Source organism: Heterodontus francisci, chromosome 37 (assembly GCF_036365525.1).
Source record: "Heterodontus francisci isolate sHetFra1 chromosome 37, sHetFra1.hap1, whole genome shotgun sequence".
Classification (NCBI taxonomy): Eukaryota; Metazoa; Chordata; class Chondrichthyes; order Heterodontiformes; family Heterodontidae; genus Heterodontus; species Heterodontus francisci.
The window spans coordinates 28,763,905-28,781,272 of NC_090407.1; positions in this window are offsets into that span (position 1 = coordinate 28,763,905).

The following is a 17,368-nucleotide window of genomic DNA, read 5'->3' on the forward strand; positions in this document are numbered from 1 at the left end:
AACAGGACCTAAATCTACTTCAGACAGATCTTCCTACCCTCAATTCTGAACAATGACTTACATTTAATAAAGACACACACCTATCTCATTATGTAGTTCTCTGGAAATCAAACAGAATGGTGTAAAGCTTTTGGACAGGCCAAGCTTTTGGGGGGCTAAACTGCCTTTGAATCCCCAGCAAATCTGGCTCCACCTCAAACCTACACTGTCACAAAGATTTCCTCAGGCGGAAGGTCTATGCACTGATGGGTGTGGTTGAATTTCTTTCTCTTCCATTCTGCTCTTGAGCTGTTACTAACTGGTTCCCTGGCCCTTATAGTTACTGGAGACAGTGAGGGTACTAGGGAGCGGGCTAATGCGGTGTTTGGGGGATGCCCCTGAAAATCCTGGGGACATGGTGTTCCTGCTGATATCAACAGTAGGACTTTATTATCATTTTATTCTTCCATTTCCCAACTGGACAGGTCAGCGGACGGACGGGTAGGAAAACCAAGGGCAGGAGGCTGCAGCCAGGTATTGTTGGGGATGGTGCCTGGTCATCAGGGGAGATCAGAACTTGGTGCGGTGAAGGAGGGGGGGGGGGGTCACAGCCCAGTAATCGGGAGGCACGGAGAACAAGACTGGGGCTGGGGATTGGGCCTTGTTGGGGTGGATAGTGGGGGGGGGGGGAAAAGGGGAAGATCAGAGTTCAGCAGGAGGCAAGGGATGGAGGTGGGTGGGGTCCACTGATTGCGGTAGCGAGGAGAGGCCTCAATTGGCAGGAAGAAGGCCGAAGGTTTGCTTGAGGGGAGTACTCCTGCTCCTCCTGGCCCACAAGCAGTGCTCTAAAAAGGGATAACCTTCATGAGCTTGTCACTCCTGCCTCCATTCCACTGCCAGGTTTCTTGAGCCCTGGGAGTCCTGGCTGGCAGCTGATAAATTTAAATCAAACTCCTAACTACAGTGCCGATTCTCGTCTGTGGCTTCCAAGCCACTTGTTTTCCCACCCGGTAGCCAGCCAACCTGTCAATCTCCTCTCCAAGATGGGACATTTGCACATCTCGCTACCCACTGCCATATAAATGGTGGTAGGTGCGTATGGCGCGTTCCTCAGGTTTTAAGTCCCGCTTGACCCTCTCTTGCCCATCATGGGAGGAGGGTTAATATCAAGGCCTCCGACTTTGTTTTCATTAACAAGATGTCATAGAACAATGCAGGGTACTGTGATGTCATCACACCACATTCTAAATCTACACATAACCATGTAAAACAACTAAAACCATTAAAAAGTATGCTAGTCACGGGTTTATGCATATTATAAAGTGCCATAGTGAGATTAGTACTATAAAGGAGCAACTGTTTATCCACAGGCATGTTGTCAATCACCAGAAAGCTCCTTCATTGTACCAGCGTGCCTGTTGCTCATGAGCTTGGATGGCAGCAGGTGTTTGTCAGGTCTCATTGAAACCAATATCACAAAAATGACTTGAGCTCAGCAAGTAATTCAGTTCCTTCTACCTTTCAGTGGATGAAAGATATATATCTAGGGATTGTGTGTATGTACAGATACGGCAGCACAATTTCTCTGGCTTTTGTTGGGATTTTCATATTAGAGGTTGAGGTCTTGGGGAAGGTGCACTGGAAATGGAGACCTGCGATCTATTTCTCTTTACTTGCTTGTCCCTGATCCAATGCAAAGTCTACAGGGCAAATTGTCAAAGGGGAAGAAATCTAAAACGGTATGTTTCATTTTAAATGGAAACAAAGCAGCAGCAGAAAACATAAGCAAAGTTACAGTTTGCAGCATATTACTGTATGATTAAGTGGCCAATATTTCCCTTTCAGTTGTTGAGCTGGTCTCCTTGGGAGTGCGTCGTACCCGAGTTATCCAGGAGTGTTCATCTCAAGTTGCAGAATCTAGGGATGACAATGTCCTTTTTTGGCATTAACACTGCACACTGGAGTTTCTGCAGGATTCCCACTACCTCGCATTTCAATTTGTCTATATATCAGAGCAGACTGCTACAAGTTAAAATGGCTGCTTTATTTTAATTATGAATTATGTAATGAAGTATCAGAAATAGGCAACATACCATGCAACACAGGGCAGTATAGTAAAAGACAAGCAGAACTTGCCTGTATAAAGTACCTTAACAGGTTTTAATTGTCTCAAAGCATTCATACACAATTAAATTCTTCAGAGCAGTGTCTATGACCAAAGGTGGCACCTGCATGCACAATGATCCCACTAACAGCAGTGAGATGGTTGAGCAGTTAATTTTTGTTTTGGTGATGTTAATATAATGCAGTCCATGACACTGAGAATTCCCTCCTCCTTGGTAGACAGTGCCATAACATCTTCAATCATTGGAACCAAACTGGCAGACAGGATAATGATTTAAAATCTTATTCCAAAGGATGGCATTTCTGACAGTGCACCATTCTCTCAGACCTGCATTGGTCTGTCCGCCTAGTTTACGTGCTTAAGTCCTGGAGCCGGCTTGAATCTAAAACGTTCCAACCCAGAAAGAATTCTAATTAGCTAATAGTAATTAGCCAAAACAAACATCTCTTCCAGCTTTTCTCCTGGAGAAACCAACAATGTCCACAAAGTGTCAACTTAAACTGACATTTTAAATGAACGATTTCTCCCAAATGTTCTTTTGCAGTTCCTTGAAAATCATCCAGAAACTCTCAGAATTCTCGAGGATGGTTCACAACAGTTATGACCCCCAGGCTGTAAAATACATTTCCTTTGAAGTTCAGACAGTTGATCAATCATGATCAAAGCAGCCGTGCTATTTTGATACGTGACAAATGTTCACGCTTTATTAATGTTTCAACACAACTTACATTTATATAGCACCTTTAATGTAATAAAATATCCCAAGGTGCTTCGCAAGAGCATTATAAAACAAAGTATGACACCAAGCCACAAAAGGAGATATTTGGTCAGATGATCAAAAGCTTGGTCAAAGAGGTAGGTTTTAAGGAGTGTCTTAAAGGAAGAAAGTGAGGTGGAGAGGCGGTTTAGGGAGGGAATTCCAGAGCTTGGGGCCAAGGCAGCTGAAGGCTCAGCCACCAACGGTGGAGCAATTAAAATCAGGGATGCTCAAGAGGCCAGAATTAGAGGGGCACAGATATCTTGGTGGGTTGTGGGGCTGGAGGAGATAGATAGATAGGGAGGGGTGAGGCCATGGTGGGATTTGAAAACAAGGATGAGAATTTTACAATCAAGATGTTGCTTAACCAGGAGCCCCGAGCCAATGTAGGTCAGCGAGCACAGAGGTGATAGGGGAGCAGGACTTGGTGCGTATTAAGACGTGGGCAGCAGAGTTTTGGACGACCTCAAGTTTATGGAGGGTGGAATGTGGGAGACCAGCCAGAGGTGCATTGGAATAGACAAGTCTAGAGATAATGAATGTTTTTTTTAATGGTTTTAGCAGCAGATGAGCTGAGGCAGGGGTGATGTTGCGGACGTGGAAATAGGCTGTCTTAGAGATAGCATGAATGTGAGGTCAGAAGCTCATTTCAGGGTGAAATAAAACACCAAGGTTGTGAACAGACTGGCTTAATCCCTCAGACTGTTGCAAGGGAGAGGAATGGAGTCAGTAGCTAGGAAACAGAGTTTGGAGTGGGGATCGAAAACAATGGCTTCAACCTTCCCAATATTTAATTGGAAGAAATTTCTGCCCATCCAGTACTGGATGCCGGATCAGCAGTCTGATAATTTAGCAACAGAGGAGGCGTTGAGACAGGTGGTGGTGAGATAGAGCAAGACTAAACTAGAAAATTATGAGAAATACCTCATAAAATGTTGCGATGGAATCTGCAGTCTGCAGGACCCATGGGGAAATGGGTGCAAACTATTACCTGAACCGATGGCTTGTCGAATGCTCTGGCAGATGCATTGACCTTGGTCACAAAAGATTTTCTTGTTTTTGGGAACAGAATGTCCTAATAGAAATTGAAAACAAATACTATAGGTTGCTGAGGTAACTGAAACTGGTTGGGACCAGATAAAAGGATGAGATAGTGCAATCCAAGCTGTGACAGCAGGAAGGTTGAAGAAAGAAAGTGAAGACTGGATCTCGGAGTGGTTTCTGTTGTTTAAATGAACTGATTACCCAGACTCAGCCATATAGTGCATAAGATAGCCACTAAATGGCACTGATAACAGTGAAGTCAACCTGTCGTGAGGAGAACCGAGAAGGTTCTGGAGATGTTCACCATTTTTCTTTTGGTGAAGATGTACCTGTGGACATCAGGATTAAAGTGAAACTGCTGTCATCCGAGAATTGTAGCTACATCTTGGAAGACAGAATCTGGAGACCTAGCTGAGGAATTTCAGGGTCGTGAAGAACTGAGACACTAATTTGGGGACATTCATACTGAAAGGACTACTTAGAGGACTCATAAAAACCCATCTTTGTTATATTTGATAATTAATGTGTAATCTTTAAGCTATATATATTATATAATCTGACAATCAGTCCCTTGATGCAGAGCTCGATACATGCACAGGGATAACACCAAGCTGACCCTTCGGACCAAGCTGATGGTTTATAAGGCCTGTGTTCACAGCACCTTGCTGTATGGCTGTGAAATATAGGTGACTTACAGCTACCAAGGAAAGCAGTTCAATAATTTCCATCTTCACTGTCTGCAGTGCATTATGGTTATATCCTGGCAGGACAAAAATCACAAATGTGGCAGTCCTCTCAAAGGCAGAGCTCCCAAGTGTGTTGGCACTAATCAAACAGGGGTGGCTTCAGTGGAATGGACACATCTGTGAGATGGAAGATGGTCGCATACCTAAGGGCCTTCTGTATGGTGAGGTATTCGGAATGACCAGTGGGGCGCCCAAAGCTCCACTTCAAGGATGCTTGCAAGCATGACATGAAGGCTCTAAATGTCGACTATCGCACATGGGTGTCACTAGATGGCGAAAGAGGGAAATGTGACACATCCTGTGGACTGGTGTGCACTACTTCGATGACCAGTTGCTACAGCAGCTTGGCAACAGGCACCAATTTCAAAAACAACAACTCACAGCGTCACCTGGCAGCTTCACGGGCAGCACTTGTGGCAGAACCTGCCTATCAAGGGTTGGCCTTCACAGCCATCAATCAGCAAGATGCACCAAGAGAAGACACCCCACCTAAATGGATTGTTTGCTGCGTGTCCATCATCTTTCACAGATGGAAGGATGCCAACCTAATCTACACATCGACCATGATTTAACTGCTAGCTCATGTGTAATTTGTTGGTTTTGGTTGGAGTGTTAAAGTAAAATTTATTAAAAAAGTGAAATCTTGTAGTTTGGCTTTTGTTTCCTAAATTGGGGTCAGTCAGTGGATTTGAATCTTTTGGTTTGTTATGATCCCTGTGGAGATCACCAATGTAAACACATACCTTCTGGAGTCTGTATAAGAGTCTGTATCATTTTGACTGCAGAGCAGAAATGCACTACTTGCTGATAAATCCCCATCCCAGCTGAAGACCCAGAAAGCATAAAATTAGCTGTTCACAAATATTCAAAAAAGCATGTTCTAATTCAAATAAAGCTTAAGTAATGGGCAGCCAACTTGCTGGCTGATGACTCCATTTTAGGTTTAAAGATTGTATCCCCTTTAAAAAATATCCTGTGCTAACTGATCAGGGATCCTGAATAGGCTTTGGGTTTAATGATCTGTCATTTATTCCAGCATGGTAACCTTGCATATTGATTCAAAAGAACAAAGTGACGGGGATTTATTCTATTAATCTTTGTGTTCAGTCCCAGCACATTATCGAATGCAAGGAATCTTCCGATCAATAGACATTCTTCTGATATCATTGCTTTCTTATTGCTTCTGTTGATTTTATAAAAATAGTTGAGAGTGATGTGATATTTCTCCATTTGCTTTCATTTACCTGGGCCAACACTGGGTAAACCAAATCCACTACTCTGGATCAGCTGTTTGAAAATATGGAGAGGAATAATGACCTTTAATTTTAAAGTAAGGAGAGGACTGAAGAATTAAAAATCTGGAACCTGACCCCAAACTGCCTATGTCTGGTTTTAATGGAGGTGGGTGCGGATGCGGTTGACCTACCTGCTCCCAGGAAGTGGGACTGTCGCTCTAATACTTTAATGAAGCTCTGTGCATCCAGTTTAATGACAGTATTACTTTTAATGCTTGCCGGGCCTTGGAAACCCAACAGCTGAAGGGAGGTGAGAAGGGCTGGATCTATCAGGTAAGTGGACCAGGAGAAGTAGGAGTGCTTCACCTCTGCCCACCAAACTTACCTGTTTGCCTCCATGCGATTGGACCCCTGATGTCCACCTCACCTCTCTGCGATGTCTGATCTCCAACTCTTGCAATCTCCCCAGATAGCCAAACCCCACCATGTCTAAGTATCCCCCAATATCTGAGCACCCCCATGTTGAGCCCCCAGCCCAATGTGCAGCTGACCTTTTCTCCACTTCACAGCTGTCCTTCCTGCCTCACAGTCTCTCTGGTTGGTTGCGGCTGGAAACCAATGCAAAACATTTACAAGAGGTCCTAGCTTTAAATTTGGCAGGACCTCTGGGAAATTCAATCTTATGGGTTTCCTGGTCACCAAGTCTCCCGCACCACTCACCTCTCTCCCCACTCTTTCCCATCCCTTTCTGCCTCACAGTTATTATCCGGGCCTATGTATCAACTGCCCAACTGGCCTAATGGGGAAAAGCACTACTCATCTCCAAAACTCTCACTCAACCATTCTCTCCTCTTGTGTTATGAGCTCTTTCATGTAATATGGTCCATCACCTGTTCCACATTGTGCCTTCTCATTAGTACTGCCTTTTAAACATAACAGGATTGAAGCAGGGTGATTTGTCCCATGGAGATTTCTTCCAGCCGTGCATTTTCTTGCTGACCTCTTTCTGTGTTAGTACAGTGTTCATGGCAACATCTTTTAGAACCATTTTCCTCCATGATCATTTAGGTCTTCCATTTCTATCAGTAATATTCATGGGTTACCTTCAAGTTCTTTTTCTAAAAAAAGAAATCATGCAATGTCCCCATGCCCTCTTCTTTTGAGTCCCCAATAATTTGTTCAGTCTTTTTTATTTAGAGATACAGCACTGAAAAAGGCCCTTCGGCCCACTGAGTCTGTGCCGACCATCAACCACCCATTTATACTAATCCTACACTAATCCCCAATTTCACATGCGTTCAAATCCTCTGAAGAAGGAATTTTCCTCCACACAAGATCAGGGGGCAGGTTGTTCAACCTTGCCCGTCTAAGAGCGAAGTCCAAAGTACGGAAAGTCCTCATCAGAGAACTCCTCTTTGCTGACGATGCTGCTTTAACATCTCACACTGAAGAATGCCTGCAGAGTCTCATCGACAGGTTTGCGTCTGCCTGCAATGAATTTGGCCTAACCATCAGCCTCAAGAAAACGAACATCATGGGGCAGGATGTCAGAAATGCTCCATCCATCAATATTGGCGACCACGCTCTGGAAGTGGTTCAAGAGTTCACCTACCTAGGCTCAACTATCACCAGTAACCTGTCTCTAGATGCAGAAATCAACAAGCGCATGGGTAAGGCTTCCACTGCTATGTTCAGACTGGCCAAGAGAGTGTGGGAAAATGGCGCACTGACACGGAACACAAAAGTCCGAGTGTATCAGGCCTGTGTCCTCAGTACCTTGCTCTACGGCAGCGAGGCCTGGACAACGTATGCCAGCCAAGAGCGACGTCTCAATTCATTCCATCTTCGCTGCCTTCGGAGAATACTTGGCATCAGGTGGCAGGACTATATCTCCAACACAGAAGTCCTTGAAGCGGCCAACATCCCCAGCTTATACACACTACTGAGTCAGCGGCGCTTGAGATGGCTTGGCCATGTGAGCCGCATGGAAGATGGCAGGATCCCCAAAGACACATTGTACAGCGAGCTCGCCACTGGTATCAGACCCACCGGCCGTCCATGTCTCCGTTATAAAGACGTCTGCAAACGCGACATGAAATCGTGTGACATTGATCACAAGTCGTGGGAGTCAGTTGCCAGCATTCGCCAGAGCTGGCGGGCAGCCATAAAGACAGGGCTAAATTGTGGCGAGTCGAAGAGACTTAGTAGTTGGCAGGAAAAAAGACAGAGGCGCAAGGGGAGAGCCAACTGTGCAACAGCCCCAACAAACAAATTTCTCTGCAGCACCTGTGGAAGAGCCTGTCACTCCAGAATTGGCCTTTATAGCCACTCCAGGCGCTGCTTCACAAACCACTGACCACTTCCAGGCGCGTATCCATTGTCTCTCGAGATAAGGAGGCCCAAAAGAAAAAAAGAAACACTAATCCCATATTCCTACCACATCCCCACATGTCCCTATATTCCCCTACCACTTAGCTATCCTAGGAGTAATTTACAATGGCCAATTTAGCTATCAACCTGCAAGTCTTTGGCTGTGGGAGTAAACCGGAGCACCTGGCGAAAAACCACGCAGACACAGGGAGAACTTGCAAACTCCACACAGGCAGTACCCAGAATTGAACCCGGGTCGCTGGAGCTGTGAGGCTGCGGTGCTAACCACTGCGCCGCCCCAAGTTGTGACAAGTTGCTGCTCTCGTTGCCTCCTTTTTATAGTTGAGGGCCGCCCTCCCCACCAGAAAGCTGTTCACTTTTCCCAGTCACAGCAACGGCCAATGCCTCCAGTGTTGGGCCAGAGAAGTAACATCAGCAGTTTCACACTTGGTGCCAAGCCTTTCCACGCACAACCTCTACTCACCAACACAGAAAGAACAACGGTTTAGACATTTGAATCAGATCAGCTGCTCGATACCCGCTCCACAAATGTTAAAAGATCATTATTATTGGTGCATTGTGATTAGTGGTAATGGAAAAAATATCAGCCACATTTTCAGGATGGGCTGGCATAAATGGCAAAGACAAATGGGCATTTTGATAGCGCCACTGAGAGTGGTGATATATGGATAAGGAACTTGTCCTCATTAGCTTGTATCAATGCCTCTGCCCTTTTGATATTTTGTTTACTGATTCAAATTGTGCCTATGTGATGTTCTTAGGACTGGAGTATTTTATTAATTCTTTCATGGGATGTGGGTTTTTCTGGCAAACCTGCATTTGTTGCCCATCGCTAATTGCCCTTGAACTGAGTGGCTTGCTAGGCCATTTCAAAGGACATTCTAAGAGTCAACCACATTGCTGTGGGTCTGGAGTCACATGTCGGCCAGACCAGGTAAGGACAGCAGATTTCCTTCCCTAAAGGACATTAGTGAACCAGATGGGTTTTTACAACCATTGATGATAGTGTTGTGGCACTATTACTGAGACGAGCTTTCAATTTCAGACCTTTAATTAATTGAGTTTAAATTCCACCAGTTGCCATGGTGGGATTTGAACCCAGATTCCCAGGGCATTGGGCTCCCAGATTACTAGTCCACTGACGTTACCACTACGCCACCATCTCCTCAGTGAGGTTTAGCCGAGTTTAGTTAAAGAAAAATGAGGCAGAGACAGAGGCAGCATGCTGTTGAACACAATGGAGTCTTCCTAATTCTGTTTTACTTTCACTTTCTCCTTCAGCTCCCTCTGCTGGCTCATGTGTGCATAAACAATATGTACCATGCAATTCTCAAAACACTACAGCCTACATGAAGATGCCCAGAAATACTGAGAATTCACACCCGCTTCCTCGCCTTTTGCTCACATTATTTGTTCTGAGATTTTACTTTCACTACTCTATAGGTGATTTCTATGACTGAGGAAGTCACTTCCACTACTTGGGAGCCTTGTGCTTCTGAATTCCACTTGTCACCTGCGATATATCAGATCAGCACGGGTGCTGCGTATACTGTTTTAGCTGGACCTCAGATGAGGATTAAGATGACCAGAAGCTGCAATAGCACAAACAGCAGCAGGGAAAGCGCCAGCAGCTGGGTTAAAAAGCCACTGATAGACGTGTTGGATTTACTTCTGGGTTCCCTGTGCGCTACTCGGTCCCCCTGCTCCCAGCACATTGCCACATTAAAATTCCCCCCCCCCCCAAGTTTCCATTTTAAGACCAACAGTATTAGCAGAGAGGTTAGTATAAAGCTGAGGGATGCATTACCAGTCTTGCATGCTCTGATTTATTCCAGTCAAAAGTTGATGATGTGAACAAGGCTCTTGTGGCTACTGCCATGGAGACAGATTAAAAGGAGCTTAGGTTCCTCTCATTAGAGCAACGGAAGTTAGAGAAGGACAGCATACAAACATTTAAATTGGTGAGAGGAATTGATAAGACGGAACTTAATACATTTATTGTGTATAGGATATGGAGCAATTGAACAAGAGGGCATGACAGCAAGGTCTGGATGAAAAGGTCAAATAATGAAATTAGGTGTTGTTTGCTTTCGGAGAGGCGATGCCTAGACTGCACTGCTGCCTGAAATGGTTTGTACAATAATCTACACTTTTAAAAGAGAGAGTTGGACAGGTTTTCATTACAAATGGTGATAATGGACTTACAAGTATAAAAGCTGATAGGGAGGAACAAATATAGGGAGTGGAATTCTGAAAGAACTAGAAAGCAGTTAATGGAACACTGATGGGAAAGTAAACTTAATTTATCTGAGCATTTTGACCATTGGCAAGAGCTGATTGTCCTCCTCCCCAACTTCTCCCCTGAAGGGGCAGTCTGTGCAAGAAATATGGAAAATTAACTCAGATATTGGAGCAATGGCTAATACTGTTTGTTTGGGGCTTAGACTAATGTTGGGATTTGGTTCCACAGGTACAACCAGCTCTTCCTGCTCTAATCATTCTTCAAGTGTGACCACAGAATGAATGTTGAGCAGGCTACCTGACCATAGAGGACAAGAATGCCAAGCCCGATTCTGTTCTCACTACATGCCCACACATCCACAGGTGGCTCAGCACAGATCAGAGTTTGAAGCTGGGTCTTGTTGGTTTGAGTAACACACCAGCCAGTGTGGCCAATAGGCCAGTGGAGGAAGGGGGCAAATTCTCTTTTCACCTGTGCTGGCTCTCAACCTACACCACCAGAATATATTATCTGGCCATTCACCTGATTGGTTGCATGCATGGTGGCTGCTGAGTTTACCTCCATAACAGCGACGCCACTTCAAAAGTAATTCATTGGATGTAAAGTACTTTGAGGTGTCCGGAAGTCTGAAAGGTGCTACATTAGTTCAAATTTCTTTCTTTTGTAGTCCTTACAAGAACTTTCGATCTAATCGCCAAGAGGAATTGAGCAAGATCGAGCTAAGAATGAAAGAACTTGTGGTTATATAGAGCATTTCAGGGTAACTACTCAATCACTGGATTATTTTTGAAGAACGGTTACTTTTGTTATGTAGGCAAATAACGGCAGCCAATTTGTGCATGGCAAGATCCCACAAACAGCATGAGAGACAGATGACAAAATAATCTGTTTTTGGTAGTGATGATCAGGGAATGAATGCTGGTCAAGACACCCCATTCAAAGTGGTTCCATGTGATTTTGTTTTTGTCCACCTGAGCAGATCCTTCTGAAAGGTGGTACCCCTTGAGGCACTTCCTCCATGCTCCACTAAAGTCACCAGCCTCGGTTATGTGCTGAAGTACATCGAAAGGCTTCAACCGACAACCATTTCATTCAAAACTTCTAACAACTAAGGCAAGCTGACACTTCAGCACATTCCAAGCTCCAGACATAAAGCTAAATAGATTCCTGGGCAATCCTCTGCATTTCTGACCTGGATCCAGGCAACAACTTTTTTTGCTTACCGCCTTCACAGGTGCTTCAAAGTGAGTTTCTTTTAACCTTCTAGGAGCAGCCACTGTTTCCTTTGAAGAGTCTATGAAATTCTTTGATCAAAAAAAAATAAAGGAAACCTAATTTGAAATGTCCTGCAATGCTGACTTTTCCTATTTCCTGTGTAATCCAGCCAAGATTCACAGACAGTGTAACCCAATCACCCAAAGACAATCTGTCCAAAGTTTCACAGTAAGAAGTTAAGCTGATCTAGGCTTATTATTCAGCCTCTCATCCCTCTGACTATGAAAATAAGGTCCCTCAAGAGTGCCTGATGTAAATTATAAATTGGTTGCATATTATAATCCAGTTTATTTTTCAATTATTTTCCTCTCTGCAGCTCACTCTCTCGCATACAGTCTCCAGTCTAGACAATAAAGCAAAGCGGCCTCTGGGATTCTCCTGGTTTCCTATCCTTCAGCCAGTTTCTTATCCATTCCTATGCTTTAACCTTGAATCCCCACAACTTTTGAGTTTAATTAATAGCTTTGTGTGTGGAACCTGATTAAAATGCTTTTGGAAGTTGAGCTACGCTGGAGGGTTAACAACAGTCCATTTGGTTTGTCATTTAGTCAAAGAAGTCAAGGACATTGGTCAGGTAGGATCATCTTCTGGACCCATGCTGGTTGCTGTAGCTGTTATCGTACAAATGAACTCAAGTTCACTCCTGAGAATTGATTACATTATCTTACATGGAATGGAAGTAAAACTAATGGGATTATAGTTGCCCGTGTTTGTTTTGTTGTGCTTTTTAAATATGGGCACCACATTAGTATATTTTTAATCTACTGGTGCCTCCCCCTACCCCCATCCATTGACTCCGGCAATGATCACCAGTGCCTCACAAATCTCAATGGTCCCTACTAGCATTCTGGGATAAATGCCATCTATCCATGTGGATTTATTTGTTTTGAGTCTATCTTTGACTTGCATCTCATTTATAATGAAATCATTGATATTACATGATGTATGTTTGTTTGGAGCAGGCGTTCTGTTTATGTCTTCTCTTTAGAATAGTCAGAGAAAGTAGCCATTCAGAATATTTACTGTTTTATGCTCATCCTCAGTTTCAAGCCCATTTGCATTTTTTTTTTTTTTTTACAGTTTTGACTTTTACTCCAATGCTCCTCTTACATTTGTATTACTGAAATATGTGTTTTTACTGTTATGCTTAGTCTAGGTTACTATGCCTTTTTCTCGGTATTTTCTGATGATCTTTTTTAACATGTTGCTGCATTTACTATATTCATTCCAGTGAGCCCCTTTTCCTTGCAGGATTGGTACAGGGCTTTTTTTCCCTTATTATCTTACTTTTCATTTGTTTGTTAATCGATATACAGCCATATTAGTTCAGACATTTGGAAATATATTCATCCTGCTTGCTCAGCATTAAACCTACAATAGTGTTCCACTTGCCTTCAATATTACCAAATAACCTTATTTGGCTTTGTTGTCTATCATTTCATCAAATTGAACTCTTTTAAATAAAAGCAAAATACTGTGAAAGCTGGAAATCTGAAATAAAAACAAGAAATGCTGGAAATACTCAGCAGGTCTGGCAGCATCTGTGGAGAAAGAAGCAGAGTTAACGTTTCAGGTCAGTGACCCTTCTTCAGAACTGGCAGATATTAGAAATGTAAATGATTTTAAGCAAGTAAAGTGGGGGTGGGGCAAGAGATAACAAAAGAGGTGTTGATAGGACAAGGTCACAGCTGACCAAAAGGTCATGGAGCAAAGGCAAACAATATGTTAATGGCGTGTTGAAAGACAAAACATTAGTACAGATAGGGTGTTAATGGACTGAAAACTGAACAGTCACAAGCACAAACATGAAAAAACCCCCACAGTGGGTAGGCATCGTAGAAACAAACTGAACAAACTAAAATAAAACAAACACAAAAAAGAAAAAAGAACTAAAAATAAAAGTAAAATGGAGGGCCCGTCATGCTCTGAAATTGTTGAACTCAATATTCAGTCCTGCAGGCTGCAGCGTGCCGAATTGGTAAATGAGATGCTGTTCCTCGAGCTTGCGTTGATGTTCACTGGAACACTGCAGCAATCGCAGGCCAGAGATGTGAGCATGAGAGCGGGGAGGGGTGGGGGGGTGTGCGTTGAAAAGGCCAGCAACTGGAAGCTCGGGGTCATGCTTTCGGACTGAGCGGAGGTGTTCCGCAAAGCGGTCACCCAGTCTGCGTTTGGTTTCCCCAATGTAGAGGAGACCACATTGTGAGCAGCGAATACAGTATACTACATTGAAAGAAGTACAAGTAAATCATTGCTTCACTTGAAAGGAGTGTTTGGGGCCTTAGATCGTGAGGAGAGAGGAGGGCAGGTATTGCATCTCTTGCGATTGCAGGGGAAGGTGCCGTGTGAAGGGGACGAGGTAGTGGGGGTAATGGAGGAGTGGACTAGGGTGTCACGGAGGGAGCGATCCCTTTGGAATGCTGACAGAGGAAGGGAGGGGACGATGCGTTTGGTAGTGGCATCATGCTGGAGGTGATGGAAATGGCGGAGGATGATCCTTTGGATATGGAGGGTGGAAAGTGAGGACAAGGGGAACCCTGTCGTGGTTCTGGGAGGGAGGGAAGTGGTGAGGGTAGAGGTGCGGGAAATGGGCCAGACACAGTTGAGGGCCCTGTCAACCACAATGGGGGGGGGGGGGGGAAGGCTCGGTTGAGGAAAAGGAAGACATATCAGAAGCACTGTCATGGAAGGTAGTATCTTCAGAGCAGATGTGTTGGAGATGGAGAAACTGGGAGAATGGAATGGAGTCCTTACAGGAGGTAGGGTGTGAAGAAGTGTAGTCGAGGTAGCTGTGGGAGTCAGTGGGCTTATAATGAATATTAGTAGACAGACTATCCCCAGAGATGGAGACTGAGAAGTCAAGGAAGGGAAGGGAACTGTTGGAGATGGATCATGTAAGGGTGAGAGAAGGGTGGAAATTTGAAGCAAAGTTGATAAAGTTTTCCAGTTCCAGGCAGGAGCAGGAAACAGCACCGATACAGTCATCAAAGTACCGGAAACAGAGTTGGGGGAGGGGGCCTGAGTAGGACTGGAACAAGGAATGTTTGACATATCCCACAAAAGACAGGCATAACTAAGGCCATGCGGGTATCCATAGCAACACCTTTTACTTGAAGGAGAGTGGAGTTGAAGGAGAAGTTGTTCAATGTGAGAACAAGTTCAGCCAGGTGGAGGAGGGTGGTGGTGGATGGGGATTGGTTGGGCCTCTGTTCAAGGAAGAAGCGGAGAGCCCTCAAACCATCCTGGTGGGGGATGGAGGTGTGGAGAGATTGGACGTCCATAGTGGAGAGGAGGCGGTTGAGGCCAGGAAACTGGAAATTGTCAAAATGACGTAGGGCATCAGAAGAATCACGGATGTAGGTGGGAAGAGACTGGACCAGCTGTTGCTGGATTCCATTCTCAGGTATTTCGGACTTCCAGGAGTGCTACAACTCCTGGGCGGCACAGTGGCGCAGTGGTTAGCACCGCAGCCTCACAGCTCCAGGGACCCGGGTTCGATTCTGGGTACTGCCTGTGTGGAGTTTGCAAGTTCTCCCTGTGTCTGCGTGGGTTTTCTCCGGGTGCTCCGGTTTCCTCCCACAAGCCAAAAGACTTGCAGGTTGATAGGTAAATTGGCCATTATAAATTGTCACTAGTTTAGGTAGGTGGTAGGGAAATATAGGGACAGGTGGGGATGTTTGGTAGGAATATGGGATTAGTGTAGGATTAGTATAAATGGGTGGTTGATGTTCGGCACAGACTCGGTGGGCCGAAGGGCCTGTTTCAGTGCTGTATCTCTAATCTAATCTAAAACTTACATTTCGTGTACATTTTCTGAGTTATTAACAAATACCAGATCAAAATGAACATCGTCATACCTTCTGGGGACTTTCCCAGTTAAAATTAGGCACTGACTCCTAATGAGGTACACAATGTCAGCTGGGATGGAAGGAAAGCTCTATTTAATTTCAAACCATAACATTTTTATTTACCATCTTTTGTGATGTGAAATTATGGATAGGTCAATAAAATTCTGCTGCCAGTATCCCAACTTGCACCAACTCCCATTCAACCATCATCCCTGTACTCGCTGACCTACATTGGCTCCCAGTTAAGCGATGCCTCAATTTTAAAGTTCTGTTCTTCATTTTCAAATCCCTTCATGACCTAGTCGCTCCCCATTTCTGTAATCTCCTCCAGCCTTAGAACCCACCCTCACTTCCCAAGATCTCTGAACTCCTCCAATTCTGCTTTCGTGTGCATCCTTCATTTTAATCACTCCACCATTGGTGGTTGTGTCTTCAGTTGCCAAGGCCCTGAGCTCTGAAATTCCCTCTCCGAACCTCTCTTTCCTCTTTTAAGAGGCTCCTTAAATCCTATCTCTTTGACCAAGCTTTTGGTCATCTGCCCTAATATCGCCTTATGTGGCTCGGTGTCAAATTTTGTTGGATAATGCTCCTGTGAAGCACTTTGAGATGTTTTAGTATTTTATATAAATACAAGTTGTTGTTGTAGTTGTTGATAATTTGTGAAATTGAAGGGAAATAGTGAATTTCTGAAAGAAATTCTGTTGTCTTTACCTGGAGTCAATGGGCAGATATTGTCTAGAGATAGTGATTGGTATCAGAGATGGAGGGTGATAGCCAGCCAGTCTGCTACTATGGGGTCAATGGCCTAAACTTCCAAATGGATTGCATCAACAATTGAATTGGGTCTTTGAAATTTTAAGTAAAGCTGTGCTTGCAGTCTCTGATTTGTACCCAGCTATTGGTTCTTGAAAAGGAGTAATTGGTTACATAGGTTAGACTATAAGGAAAGAAAGGTGAGAGTAAATGATCTGGCATTTAATCAGATAAGGGGAGAATTGTCCATACACAATTAACCTGAATGGCAAAACTGATTATAATGTTGATTGAGAAACACTCCTCCTTTGATCGCGTGTATTGCACTTTTCTTGGAAACCCAGAAGTGGGAATATTGTCCCTTTCATCAGTTCCCCTGCTTCAACTATGTGTCTTCACATCATAATGATAAGGCAGGACTTCATGGAACACTAAAGCTCTCAGTTAAAAGACTAAGCATTTGGATACTGTTATTTCAGATATTTTAAGATACTGTGCAAGTTAAACATTTGTGATGACTTGTTTAACTGTGTTTTATTTGCTTTTGTGTTATTATAAATGTTGAAAATAAATTTGAATATGAGTTTTAACCTGAATGAAATGGTCACCTCAAAGGAGGGGCGTGTATGTGAGCAGTCAGTGCAACATCTGAGGAAAAGGTTATTCTAACACATACCTTATGCTTCATAGCTCGCATAAAAGGTGTACCTTTCTGATCACAAGAGGTGCCCACATATTGCCATAAAAACAACTGTAACACCAGCTGCCCTCGACTACCTTGGTCTCCATTCCTCATGTGTGAGTGTGAACACTGAGTGATGGCATTTCGGAGGAATTCCATTCAGGCTTCAGATCTCTTACGCATCTTTACCTTTTAGTTTAAGGTGATTTTATAACCTGGTATTCAAGCAGCAATGAAAACGGGCCAAGGCCAGGACTAATCTCTCCCTACACACACTTATTGACCTGAGGT